This window comes from Lissotriton vulgaris, chromosome 1_1 (genome assembly GCF_964263255.1).
Source record: "Lissotriton vulgaris chromosome 1_1, aLisVul1.2, whole genome shotgun sequence".
NCBI classification, from domain to species: domain Eukaryota; kingdom Metazoa; phylum Chordata; class Amphibia; order Caudata; family Salamandridae; genus Lissotriton; species Lissotriton vulgaris.
The window spans coordinates 1,870,018,196-1,870,032,995 of record NC_141685.1 but is presented as its reverse complement, the minus strand read 5'-3'; positions in this window follow the sequence as shown (position 1 = coordinate 1,870,032,995).

Here is a 14,800-nt window from a genome sequence, read left to right as displayed (position 1 = left end):
CCACAGGGGCAGCCCCAATGCCCCCACAGTCCCTGCCATCTCCACGCCTCCTGCTGGGGCCGGCATTGCTTTTGGGCAAAGGGAGCTGCAAACATGCCGTTGACTTTTTGCAGCAAAATTTATGTTGCGTTTCTCATGTTATCCATTCAAATTACTCTGTATTCACTTGCATTTACTGTATGGGTATTACTGCAAAGGGATCCCAATGGAGTGCAATTTCATATAAGACTGCAATAATATTAAGGCAGATCCAGGGCATCAAGGGGAATAGAATGTTGTTAAGCAGGATTCCACATGAGCAAACGAAAAATACGAGGCTGGTCGAAGGTTTCACACATGACATGAGACCTCTGTGTAGATATGCATGTGTGCCTGTATGTGAGTCGTACATATCTACAAGTGTGCTCTGGTGTGTTACCTGCAGGCTTATCTGGTTTTGCCAAGAAGGCCATTTTATGTACAGTATCTATCTGAAAATGGCATCTTGCTCCAGTAAACAAATCGTTCAATTTAATTTTTAAGAAATCTAGAAGTATTTCATCAGGGCCTGATATTGTTTTCAGGTATTTGTAGTCCTATCTTTGTAACAAAAAGGGCTACAAGTTCCAGAGTGCAATATGAAAAACATGACCTTAGGAGTTGCTCATTTATGAATTTAGACAAGTTGACATTACCTTGTTAACATAGATTGCAGTCTAGCTAAGCATGGGCGAATTTTGCGAATCTCGCGTTCGCGAATTTTGCGGATTTGCGAACTCGCAATCCGCAAAATCCGCGAATTCTCGCGAATTTGCGGATTTTTTTTTTTGTGTTTGCGCGGGTTTCTGCCAGTTCGCAAGGGTTTTGTACACTTTCGCAAATTGCGAACTTACCTATCGGGTCGCAAGTTTCGCGAACTTGTTGTTTCTACGTGTCCAGCCTGTTTGGGACACTCTTCTTCATCACTGCCACTCTCTGTCACCACTGCCACTCTCTGACTACTCATGCCACCCTCTGGCCCACCCATGCCACCCTCTGTTTCATCACAGCACCCTCTGGTTGTCCAGTCAGTGTACATTATTGTGGCAACGCAAGCACACCTTCCCTGCCTCAAGTGACCTGAATTAATTTGGGGCTGATTAATGTGTCACAGAATATTTTTTTAGCTGGCACCTGCTTCCTTAGTGCTTCCTGATTAGTGATCTTTTGCACTTGCTAAGTGCTTTCATTGTTGCAAAATTAGTTACAACACCTGCCCTGCCCCAACTGACAATAATGAATTAGGGGCTGATTAATGGATTTGAACTTCCAGCCTGGCTCCTGCTTGTCTCCCTTAGCTGTAATTCAGGACCTTTGTGGCATATGTGTAACTATTCTGAGGTTCAGAGCAGGGTCACATAATAGTTGCAACTGGCAACTGAACTCTGGAGGGGCCCCTCAGGAAGCACTACAGGAAATGGCTACTAATGATGAGCCTGAACTTTTGAACCTGGTAAGTAGTTTCAGTTTTGCTAAGATCGTATTTCTGCAATTTTGCACTTATTCGCGGGGCGCGAAGTTGTACTGGGAAGCCGCGAACTCACGCGAACAGTGCGAGCAGTGCGAGCAAAATCCGCTGCTCGCGGATTTGCGGATTTTGCGGGAGATTCGCGAATCTCGCGGATTGCGAATTTACCGAAAATCCGCAAAATCCACGAGCGAAACGGATTTTCCGCCCATGCTTAAGTCTAGCGTGTGCCCCCAAGGGTCCCATTGCACTGCTCATCACCTTGTGCATCAAGAATGCACACAGCCGTGTACCTGTGCACTGTACAACATCTAGTTTTAGCCATATGTAACACGCCTGTGGCTCAATTCATGAATATAGCACTACTCCCCTGAGGAGTATCACTCAGTGGTGCTCTGAGATGCATTGCTTGTGCTTCTCTGCTTTACAGCATCCTGTGCCAACAGCTACACATGATTATGTGTAACTTTTGATCTATGATTCTGTTGAAATGTGTATGTGGGTTCCTGTAGTCGTGTTGAATGTCGTGAAAATGCACGTCTGTAAAACTGATTGCTATGCACATAAGTCCAAACTATACCTGTGTCTGCATGTTGTCTGGCTGTGTTCATGCACTATTATAGGCTCAAGCTGTCGTTTGTTCGGTGCTTTTTATGCAATCGGACTTTGTATGTGTCTCTGGAGCATACCCCTGCCACTTTATAATCCCTAATGGTGTAGTGTCTAGTTTTTTGCTACTTTGTACTAAGAAAACATAACTCGATATTATCTTGGACTTCCTTTGTTGTGCACGGTTCAAGGGTCCATGTCAAAGGATTTATTGAAAAACTGCTATGTCCAGGACTCTGATGTCTCTCATCTACTGCCTTTTGAAACCTGGGCATGCACATGCTGATTAATTTTGAATTTTGTTAAGTTCTGTCCTTTCCCCCAACCTGGCAAAAACATACAGCTGTCCTTTATCACATGGCTTTTGTTTGTGTTAAAAAATATACACACATCGCAAAGGTAGTGAGAACATACAGCCGGATTCATCAAGCCGAAATCGGCTCGCAAAGGACCAGATTCTGAGAATCTGGCCCTTTGCGAGCGCTACTTTTGCATTTGGGATTCATCATCCCAAATGCAAAAATCGGTAATAGCGATTTCGCTATTTTGCGAGGAATTACATTTAAGGAATCTCTATTTGAGATTCCTTAAATGCAATTCATCATCCATTTAAAATTTGCGAATTCGCAATTTCGGCCCGCTGTTTACCGCGAGGTCAAACCTCGTGGTAAATAGCGAAAACTCAGAAAAATGCTTTTAAAAGCATTTTTCTGAGTTGTATGTTGCACACACACATGTCCTTTGGACATGTGTGTGCGCAACACCTGTTTAAATGAGCATTTAAGGGGTGCTACAGGGTGTCCTCTGGACACCCCTGGCACCCTTTAAATCGCTATCTCATTTGCGATTAGCAAATTGCTAATCGCAAATAAGGAATTTATTTATTTATTTATTTATTTATTTTTAGAGTTTTCTATAGCGCGAACTTGAACCGATTAGGTTATCAGAGCGCTTTACATAGCACCAGTTCCGTTACATGTTATCACAGCAGTTTACATAGAATCAGTTACGTTGCACATTTCAGGATCTTGAACCGATTAGGTTATCAGAGCGCTTTACATAAGACAGCATTCGATGTCCAGTGCCCTCCTCCGCCGTGTAGCGGGGGACCACTTCCAGCCCTCCGAAGTCGTCGAGCTGTCGGGACTAGGCTCCAGGAATTTCAGCTGCCCCTTTACAAGGCACTTTACATAAAATCAGTTACGTTACACATTTCAGGAACACCTTTCTTTTTGCTCTAGTGGATAGGGTTATCTCTTCACACGGGGGAAGGGGTACACCTGGCTATATTCCAACAGTTCCACCGGCGATTAGTCGTAAAAGCTATGATTCTAACACAGGGAGGGGATACACATGGATACAATCTAAAAATCAAATAGTATACTAGTCATTAGAGTTATCTTCTATCTTGACAGGAGGGATGTGACTGGAAACACTCTAGGGGTAATATAGGGGTGGTAGAGAGTACAAAGGACCGCTGCAAACACTACACGAGTACCAGCATAGAGGAGGGGTGGGTGGGATGCAAAGGTCTGGAGGGAAGGAAGGGCTAGAGTCCAGCGAGAACTGTCCAAGAAAAAAACAGCAGCATTCACCGCATAGAGGAAGGGTGGGTAGGATGCAGGGTATGGAGGGAGGGACTAGTCCAACGAAAAAGTCCTCCAGAGTCCACCAGGGCACTATCCTCTGCGTTTGTGTTCCCGTAGCCTGCGTCGGGAGCTGTAATTATGGTCATACAATTCTCCAAAGCGTCTTATAGGAGTGCCCCTAATCAAAATAAGGTGCCCTGTCCGGCCTGATGCCTGCTTGTAAAGGTGCACTCTGGTGCTACATGAAATCGAGCTCATCATGTGTGGTCTCGGCCATCTTGGAAGCAGGCAGACCTTGTGTCATCTGCCTTTGAGCCTCCGGTGTCCCCCCTTGCAGTGCTATGTCAATCCTCAGTGTGATCACCGGAGCGGGCTCCCTGTATGCTCCGTGCTGTGCGTGACCTCCGCTTCAATCAGTATTCAGCCCAAGAGTGCCTTTGTTGCAATGTCAGCCACCGCCCGCCATCTTAAAGTCAGGCACTGTGTGGGGGCAATACTCCGGTGCCCCGGTCCGCCCCGCAACTGCCCTCCAAGTCTGGCTCACCGCTGCAGCTGGTGTGCGCTCCGTTCCAGCACCCGACGGGCGTTCTCTTCCCAGATCGCCTCCGCGGAGGATCGCCGTAGTCCGCCGGTGCGCTCCCTGTGCACACGCGTTGGGACACACACCGCTCTGCTGACTATGCCCTCCTGATGACCCTCAGAGGTCAGGGTCCCTCCGGTGCTCCGGTTATTTTATAGCGAGGGCTGCTTGTTACGCCGATTACCTCAGGCGCGGTCCGTTGCGGCCATTCCCTGCCGTTGCTGCCAAGATGGCGGTCTTTGTCCACGGCGTCCACAGATATCACCCTCCGTTACAGACACCACTTTTGGCCCATAGGAATGAATGGGGAGTTATTCCTTATTTGGGATTAGCAATTTGCTAATCGCAAATAAGGAATCTGTAGGAATCGCATTTAATTTTGGATTCCTACATGAATCCCGTTTTGCGAGTCTGTAATAGCGATTCCTTATGAATCGCTATTTCAGACTCGCAAAACGGGTCTTTCATGAATCTGGCCGATAATTACATGTAAGAAATATATTTGATAACAGTGTCTGCATGCACAATACTCGTTCCGTTTCTCATGTTACTCACAGCTCATAAACGAAGTGGCTTGGTTTATGGATGTAACCCTCCACTGAGCTACAAAGAAGCCCTTTGAAACATTGACAGTATACTGTGTGCACTTGCTCTAGCAGAAACCGCTACACTGTAGGAAGAACCAATGCGTAAACAGTATACATTCAAGTGATCGCACTTATTGTCTTGTTGTCTTCCTTGCACACATGTATAGCTGAGGTGAGCATGTTCAGTAATATCCTCTCTCACCTTTCGCTGATTCTCCAGACATGACAGGCTTTGCCAATGTTTGGTCTAACTCTGTTGTGGCTATTGCTTTACTCTGTTTTCCAGTTGCTAAGAGAAGTAACCAGCTTTGATAGTAACAGCTAATAAGATTTTTTCCACCCTGAGCTAATTTAAATGCAGCAAAGAGGCCAATGCTCGACCGCACAGCAGGTATGCGTGTCTCTGGTTTCACTGCCACTGATCCCCTGTGCAAAGAAAGCATGTCTTTCGTGCCTATCACTGGACATAGCAGAGGACTGGGGTTCTTTCTGCAAACTTCGTGAAGTCTTCTTCAAGATTTTACGAGCTTCTCAAAATTCACAGCGTTTACACAAACTCAGAATAGTAGCATTTCAGTCTAAAACTTGTTTTGACTTGATTGTGTGCTACGGAATGCTACGATAGCGCTGTGATTCCTCCCTGCTGATCTATAAACAGCATTTTATTGTGTCACTTGCCTTGATCTTGGCATTAATGAGGAGGAATTAGAGAGCTGGCACCTGCCCATGCCTTCATGGTGCTGTGCACTGTACTTCTTGTGTCCCTTATGTTAGAAGTGTCACGCAGTTGCTGTTGGCCTGTACTGTCCTTGTGAGTGTGTGTATTGAGGGGCATATTCTTAAGAACGTGTGATAACCATTGCAAAAGTAATTTAACGCAACTTCCAACATCGCAGTGTATCGTGGTATAATAACGCAGTGTTAACGAAGCATTCTCAACACAGCGGCACCATGCGATATTCCCCAGATAACACAGCAACTGACCGCGGTAAAAGCAACGCCACACCGCAGAAATGCGAAACGCAAAAGCAAAAAAAGCTGCGATGAGGCCAATCGTGATACAAAAATCTGCAAAAAACAGCTACAGGCCTGCAATGCACACCCGTCAAATCTGCATAAAAGTAGAAAAAAACTGACAAACAAATTTCAAACAACAGCGAAGCACAATGGATGTTGCCGGAGCAAGTATGGAGGAGAACCAGAACCCCACAAGCCCCACGGAGTACCTGTCTGGGACCTCGTGGTCAGGGAAGGCCAAGAAGAAGAAGAGTAGGAAGAAGCGCTTCTGTATGCAGGAAAACAGGATCCCGGTAACGGAGGTGGTTGAACACCAGCAAAGTGTTTGTCACCTCCATTGTGTCATTGGCAACAAAAAACGGACTATGGCAGTCCATCGCGGACAAGGTGAATGCTGTTGGAGTGCTGAAGAGGACAATGGAAGAGGTCAAGAGGTGCTGGAACAACCAGAAGGCAGCAATGCAGACTGGAGGTGGAAGTCCTGCGCCACAGGAGGAGCTGGACGACATGGAGGAAATGTTTACCACAGTCATCAGTGGGGAGACGGTGTCTGGAGTCGAGGACCGGACACTGCTCAACATGACCGGACACAACCGCTCCAGTGTGAGTAACGACCAGGGACTGGGGCCGTGGGGGAAGATGGCCACAATGGCACATATGCGCAATTGAGCTGAGCACATCTGTGGACAAACCCTGCCCCAGACCCCAACTCCCACCAAGAGACCAATGTACCCAAGTATGCAACATCTCAGCACTGTATAAGCACAGTAGTCAAAGGCACACCGTATTAAAGGGATAATGGGCAGCAAAACAGAGCAGCAGGGGCTACACACACACACATAACATACCATGCAGAGCACATCAACACCCACAGCAATGTGGCACAAACCACAACACGTCCACAACAGAACAGAGGACACAACTGGTGCCGACTGGGTGTAGACACTGGCCAATCACAAGTGGCTTTGCAGGGAAATGTGAGATGATAATGTACAAGTACAAACACAAACACGTCTGTTGTTGAAATGTCCACTGTCCCCCATCAAATAGGCAGTCCTCCCAAACAGCCATGATGTACACAGTCATGCTGTCTGTTTGTAAACATGTACAATGCGACAACACACATGTGAGCACATTGTTAAACTGCATCTCCCTTTCACATTGCAGAGGGACATTCAACACTTCCTGCAGAGCAGCCCAAACCTCTCTTCTCTGATGAGGAAGAGGACCACCACAGCTTCTACTCCGACGCCCTTCAAGAGTTCATTGACAGTCTCCGCAGCCCACCTCCAGGAGCAGGGCAGCCCAGCTTCAACAAGGACACCCCACCCCCTTCACAGACCACACAGCAGGCAACACCCACCACCACGGCTGCCTCCCAGGACCCCCACGAAGAACACATGGCCTTCCAATGCCGTGTGTTGGGATGTCAGGAGCAGCTGCCTGAACAGGTGTGGGTGGGCTTCCACCACATGGCAGACAAACTAGATGCCATACGTCGGTGTCTAAGTCCCATCAGGGACCACTCACAGTCCCTAACGAACACCCACAGTCCGCTCCATGCTCTCCAACGAAAAATGGCTTACATCTACAGAGACAAGAATTACTGTCTAATCAGAGTGGCTCCAGCGTGCTCGCCCGGGAGGTAGGAAACATGTGGAGGCTCATGGAGACCATCGTGCGGGCCAATACAGAAAGAGTGGTTGCCACGGCTGCACACCAGCAAGTTGTAGCTGGGTTCCTCAATGACCTCAAAACCATCCCCATGGCATTTCTGCCACAAGGCTTGCCACTGATGCATGGTGCTGCTACCACTACATCCACATCTCCGCCCCCTGAAGTGTCAGTGCCACACAGTGCTTGAGAAAGGCCAGCAGCACCCACACGTGAAGCACATGGAACAGCAGAAAGACGAAGATGCAGATGAAAACGCCATTGTGGTAAGAAGGACGCAGTAGCATTCCTCTCCGCCATATTGCTGGTTTCAGCTTGATTCTGCCCTCTGCATCATCACCTTCCACTGTCCCCCGATACACTCGGCAACACTTACCTTGGACCTTGCAATAGACTGCCATAATCTGTTTGATTGCCAATGACACATCAAACAGACTGTGGACTGAACTCTTCCTCTTCCTTTGGACTTGTCATTCCCTAAAGGACTCTGGCTGGCCCTCCACAGGCCAACATTGTAAAGTGGGGTTTGCATGGCCCTGTAATGCTCCAGATGCAACACTCCGCTGAATGTGCATTAAAAATTCTGAATCACACAGATGTGTCGTGTCTATGGTCTTTCAAGTGTGCTAGTATTAATGAATGTTGGGTCAGTGAATTCCGCCTAGGTCCATGTGGCTCATGTCGTTGGACTTGGGTCACAGGGTGACACATTGCGGAACGGTGTCCGGGTGGTGCCGATGCCACAACAGCGACACACGCATTTGTTACTTCATTGTCAAGCCTCGTACTGAACAACGCCCAGAGCCCCGGGGTCATTGTTCAAACCATTACACTAGACTGGCATATACCAGGTCAGCCCACTACGCTTATGCTCCAGGGGGGAACAACAACACTACATGTGCCAGGTCTTCCCTGTAGTGATTTTCTGCTCACAGGTCTAGTTGTCAGCATGTCACAGCCATTTTCTCATGGCTGGTTTACACCCACACCACACCCATCCAGCACACGTGTCACAGCACATGTGACCCTGCCAATAAAAAGAGCAGGACGCACGTGCTCAACGCCATTTCCAACCTCTCTCGGGGTGTATCTGTGTGGTGTGCATGTATGTATGGAGGCCCAGGGGCCTGCCACATCACATTCTGCAGGCCTGGAGTTGACATGATGGCGTCCGCACCATGATACCCAATCATAGAGGGTCCATGAGAGGCGGAGTACAGACTTGGTGGCACCGGATACACTGCGGCCGGCACAGGCACACCGCCACAGGAAGGTGACATTCGGTGCCCTGAGGTAGGGGCACCGTAAGTGCTGAGCGGGTGTGCAGCCTGAGAAGATGCCCTGTCCCGGCGGTCCAAACTGCTCAGGTTTTGCGTGTCCTGCTGGACAGCAGTGTAGGCCTGAGCCAGCGGACAGCTGGGCCTACTGCCACATGGTGTCCTCTCGCAAGTGTGCAGCTTGCGATGATGCCCTTTCCACTGGTATGTCCTCTACCATGGTGAAATCAAGACCCAGCATCAAATGTGAGACCTGGTGGCATGCGGAGTGGAGCTGCATGATGTGGAGGGGGCCATGTCCAAGGGCCCCGGGCTCGTGGGTTGCAGTGGCACATGCTGGGCCCTCATTTCTACACGCCAGTGGCGGAAGGTGAGCAGTGAGGCCTGGGTGCGCAGGGGCAGACATGCTCCGCGGGGCAGTAGGAGGGGCTGGGGTGCAGATGCCTTGGTGCGCAGTGGTGGGCATGCACCGCTGGGCGGTAGGAGGGGCTGGGGTGCAGCTGCCTGGGTGCCCAGGGGCAGGCATGCACCGTGGGGTGGCAGGAGGGGCTGGGGTGCAGCTTCCTGGGTGCACATGGATGGACAGGCGATGATGTCTTGTGCAATTGTATGTACTGTGCCATTCATCTATCTGGAATTTGTTTCAGATGACCGGTCTGTCTCAGATGTGGGACCTGGGGAACTGCACTACATACTGGCACATTGTTCTGAGACACACCGGTGGCAGGCATGCACCGTGGGGTGGCAGGAGGGGCTGGGGTGCAGCTTCCTGGGTGCACATGGATGGACAGGCGATGATGTCTTGTGCAATTGTATGTACTGTGCCATTCATCTATCTGGAATTTGTTTCAGATGACCGGTCTGTCTCAGATGTGGGACCTGGGGAACTGCACTACATACTGGCACATTGTTCTGAGACACACCGGTGGAAGCAGGTGAGCAGTGTGGCCTGGGTGCGCAGTGTTGGCACACTCTCTCCCTATCCCTCTCTTCTTTTCTCTGTGTCTCTCTCCCCCTCTCTGTCCGGTTATCACTCTCTTCCCCACTATGTCCATCTATCTCTCTCTCCCCCTCTCTGTCCGTCTATCTCTCTTTCCCCCTCTCTGTCCGTCTATCTCTCTCTCCCCCTCTATGTCCGTCTATCTCTCTCTCTCCCCCACTCTGTCCATCTATCTCTCTCTATCTCTCTTTCTCTCTCTCTCCTTTGCTCTCTCTCTATCCCTTGATGTGCGCAGGTCACACCTTCTCATCATGCTTTTTGTCTTGCAGGCTGTGACCGATGGATTGTCCCGAGGGGAGCAGCTATGTGTCTTCATTTCTGTTCTGTCTTTGTTTTTTTTTTGTTTTTTTAAACTGTATTTTCCAGTTTTTGCATACAGAAATAGGTTAATCATTACAGTGCAGAGTACAGCATCGGTGATAATAAAGCACATGCATAGCAGATATAATGTAAAATAATCACAGATAACAAAGAAAATAGACGGTGCAATATGGTTAGATGTCGAGAATGTACAGCCAGTGAAAGCAATAAGTTGATTTGCAATATAAAGAGACAAGAATCCCAACAGCGATCAAACATTACAAATAATAACACATTGATATCAGCAGTAGGCAAAAGAATATATCATCAATCCAACACCCCTCCCAGAACTGACGTCTAGCCAATTCCTTTGGGAACAATGTTGCTTGCCGTTTGCGATTCCTGTTACGATTGATTCTTGGCTATGTAGTCCCTGTATGGGCCCCAAATGTCTTCAGGTCGTGACGAGCTAGGAATCAGGGTGGAGTATTTTTAACAGTTCACATTGCAAAATGCCAAACTCTTGGAGCCATGCCTGCAGGGAAGGGGTTCTCTTGCTGCCCCATAAGAGAGCAATCTCCCGCTTGGTCAACAGGAAGCCCAGAGCCGCCAGGTTCCTGATATTCTTAGGGAAGTTGGCCACATAGCCCAACAGTGCGATCTCAGGGGTAGTTAATAGATGCATGGACAATATGTCTTCCAGTGTGGAGTGAACGAGGGACCAATACTGGTGTATCTTGGGACATGTCCAGGCGAGGTGTGCAAAATCGGTAAATAGAGCCAGACAATTCAGACAATGATGGGGCCTGTTGTGGTCTATTCTATGGAAGCGTGCGGGAGTGTGATACATTCTGCGAAGGAATTTAAAATGAAGTAACTTGTGCCAGCTGTTCAGCGAGACCTCTTTGGTAGCCCTACAGCACTGTTCCCATTGGTCATCAGTGATGGGCCTACACAAATCCACCTCCCAGGCCGCACGCACCTTAGCGTTGGATATAGTTCTGGACGCCCCACACTGCTTATATAATTTTGAGACCAAATGCGTGCCAGTAGGGTTCTGTATCAGCAGTGTCAGTGGCGGGGTTGGTTCGGGGGCCGAAGGAAATGAAGGGAAAGTGGCCCGAAGCATGGAGTGCATGCGTGTCATGACGAAAGTGTCCATAAAGGAACGCTCTGTGAATCGGGCCTCCTCTGATACGGAGAAGATGTGGTCATCAGTAAATAGTCGCCTATTGTGCGAATGTGAAATTTCTCCAATGTACGCTGGACCAAGACTTCGCCAGTAATTGGAAGCAAAGAAGGATTAGGCAGGGGCAGCTCAGGAGAGTACAGTAGCTCGAGTACAAGCATTCTGCGCAGCCTGTCCCTCGCCCACCATGTGGTGGAGACAGTTTGAATGTCACGGGGGTCCCGAGGGAATCCCTTAGGTAGTATATTAGAAAGGTGGCTTGGGAGCACCAGATCTTCCTCCAGCTTTAAATATGGGACGCGTGCGTCAGGGTGGAACCAGACATGTGAGTAACAACATTGTGCTATTAGGTAATACAAATAAAAATCAGGAACCCCAAAACCCCCCCTCTCATACGGTAGGGTCAAGGTCTGCCAGCGAACCCGATGTGTCTTGTCATAACAATGTACGCAGCTGTTTAAAAAAGAACTTAGTAAGAGGTATGGGGATATTGTTAAAAAGATATAAAAACTGGGGAGGACTACCATTTTAATTATGGCAACTCTACCAGCCATTGATAACGGCAGCCGCAGCCACTTCGCGATTTGTGATTCAAGGGAACTAACAGCCCTGCCGTAATTAAGCCTGATCATAGTGATGGTATCTAGATGGACATAAACCCCAAGATATTTAACTGCGTCACTGCACCATTCAAGTGGGAACTCACAGGGCAGGCAGTCGTGCCAGTTGTTAGCGGGAAGATGACAAACTTATGCCAGTTAATGCTGAGCCCAGAGAATTTGGCGAACCAAACAATTTCCAATATCAAGGGTTCCAGATGAAATGAAATAGTATCATCCGCATAAAGCAAAACTAAAAGGAGGCCAGTCCGGAACTGGAGGCCGCGGTGCAAGTGTTTTTCCTAAAAATGGCGCACTAAAGGGTCCATGGCTAGAATAAAAAAGCAGTGGGGACAAGGGGCATCCTTGTCTTGTACCACGAGATAAAGTGAAGGGGTCGGAAAGGGTGCTGTTGAGGCATAATCTGGTGGTAGGTTCAGTATACAGAAGCGCCACTGTAGAAACAAAACATTCTGGCATACCGATGCACTGCATGACAGACAAAAAAAGACAAAAAAAGGGCCACTCGAGTGAGTCGAATGCTTTTTCGGCATTCAAGAGGACGGCGGCAGCTGGCGTGGCAGGGTAGATCCTTTGTAATACAGTGAATAAGGTCAGCAGATTCAGGGAAGTGGACCTAAGAGGAACAAAGCCAGAATGTGCCGGCTAAATGATGCATTCCATTAATAAAGACAATCGTATTGCAATTACCTTAGCCAGCATTTTATAATTGAGGTTTAATAATAATACCGGCCTGTAGGAGCTACATAATTTGGGGTCTCTTCCAGGTTTGGGAAGGAGAATAATGACCGCTTCTCTGAACGTCGGAGGAAGGATGCCCACCTCAAGAGACTCCACATAAACCTCTAGCAATTGCGGAACTAAAATGTCTTTGTATGCCTTATAAAAATTGTCGGTAAAGCCGTCGAGACCAGGCGCCGAAGAGCCCCGCAATGCATCGATGGCTTCAATTATGCTGTCCTGGGAAATGGGAACGGACAAAAAGTCCTGCATATATCGTTCTAAGTAGACCAGTGCAATTTCAGCCAAGTAGTTCCCTGTTCTCGCATATCCCCAGTAATTCTGGAAGTATATAACGTTTTGTAATATGAAAGGAAATAATCGCGGATATCCGGGGTAGAGTGTAGTAGGTCATCATGCGGGCCAGCAATTTCCGTAATGTAAGCAGAGTCACGCGGAGGGCGTTGAGTGTGCGCTAAAAATGTACCAGGTCTTTCACCCTCGCCATATCGTCGCGAGGCGTGTTGTTTATTAAGGAATAGTAACTCTCGCTCAGCCTTTTCCCTAAATTCAAGCAGCAGGGCCAGGCGCTTTTCCTCTCCCGTACTGGAGGTCGTGACAAATAGCTCTCAGTCCCAGGCAGCAATGTCATTCTCAATGCGATTCAATGTAGAGCGGAGATCTCGTAGGCCTCCGGCATGTTTAGCAATACAGACTCCTCTAATATAAGCCTTAAACCCCTCCCAAAGGACCACCCAGGTGTCAACCGTCCCAGTGTTTAGTTCAAAATACTCCTCAATTGCTTGCCTAACTTCCTCAATAAAAACCTGATCCAGCAGCGCATTTCCGGGGAAGCGCCACTGTCATTCATAGCCGCCCGGTCTGGGGACGTTCAATCGGAGCTCGACAGGAGAATGATTTGAAAGTGTGCGGGGAAGAGTGAATATACCATCCAGCCAGCCAGCAAACCCCGGGGATACCAACCAATAATCTATCCTGTTCCATGTGTTATGAAACCCCGAATAGTGTGTGAAATCTGGAAGATGTGAATTGAGTCTATGTTCGACATCGATCAAAGAAAAGAGAGTACTTATGTCTTTAAGGGCTTGTCGGGCACGGGGCTTGGCGTCAGGGGAAGCTGAAGTACTGTCTCTGGATGGGTCCAATAATACATTGAAATCACCCCCAATTATCAATAGCCCGGGGTCGAGTGACAAGAGCCGAACCTGCAGCTCGTTGAAGAAGGATGGGTAGTCTACATTGGGGGCATAAACCCCGACTAGTGAAATCTTGTGCCCCATCAGTGAACCGGTGACAATCAGGGTTCGACCTTCAGCATCAATCAAGGTTTTGTGCAGTGAAAAAGGATCTCATTTGTGTACTAAAATTGCAACTCCCCTGGCATAACGACTATAATTGGAAAGAAATCTATGGGAACCCAAAATCGTCGCTACAGTAGTGTGGTCAGAGTTAGACAGATGCATGTCCTGCAGAAACACTATGTCGATGTGGTGTCTGACAATATAGTTGAGGACTTGCCTAAGGTTCCTAGTATTATTTAATCCTCTGACATTCCATGACATCATAGAGAGCCTGAAAAGGACCGGGCTGATGTCCTAGCTTGACCATTGAAGAATTAGCACCTCAATCGCACCTCAATGCATGTCTCTCACACGCCGTAAACTAGCAACTTGATCAATAATACAGCAAAAACCATAAAAACTGAACAAATGACCCCTCCCACCCACCACCCAGTCTCCTAATAACCCCAAAGAGGCATACCCCATTGTTACTAACCAAATGCTTGTGCAATGAAATCAGTGCCATTATTGTAGGACTCAAAGGCGCACATAGCAAAGAGAACATAATATAGAAAGATATTGTGGTATTCACCATAGGGCGTGGCAACGCCACGCCGGTTGGGCAATAGAAAGTACGATATCATCATGTAGAAGAGAAATGCGTGCATGAATTAAACTTAGCAGAACAGAGCGATAAATGCATACAATCGGTCAACCAGTCCCAGGATGGGAGAAAAGTTCTACACTGTCCTGTGAGCCCCCCTGTTATGGGGAGGCGGGGTGCGGCACATCAGGTGTCCCAGAACAGTTTTTCTTATAGATATGGCAGAACTCCTGTGCCTCCGTCGGAG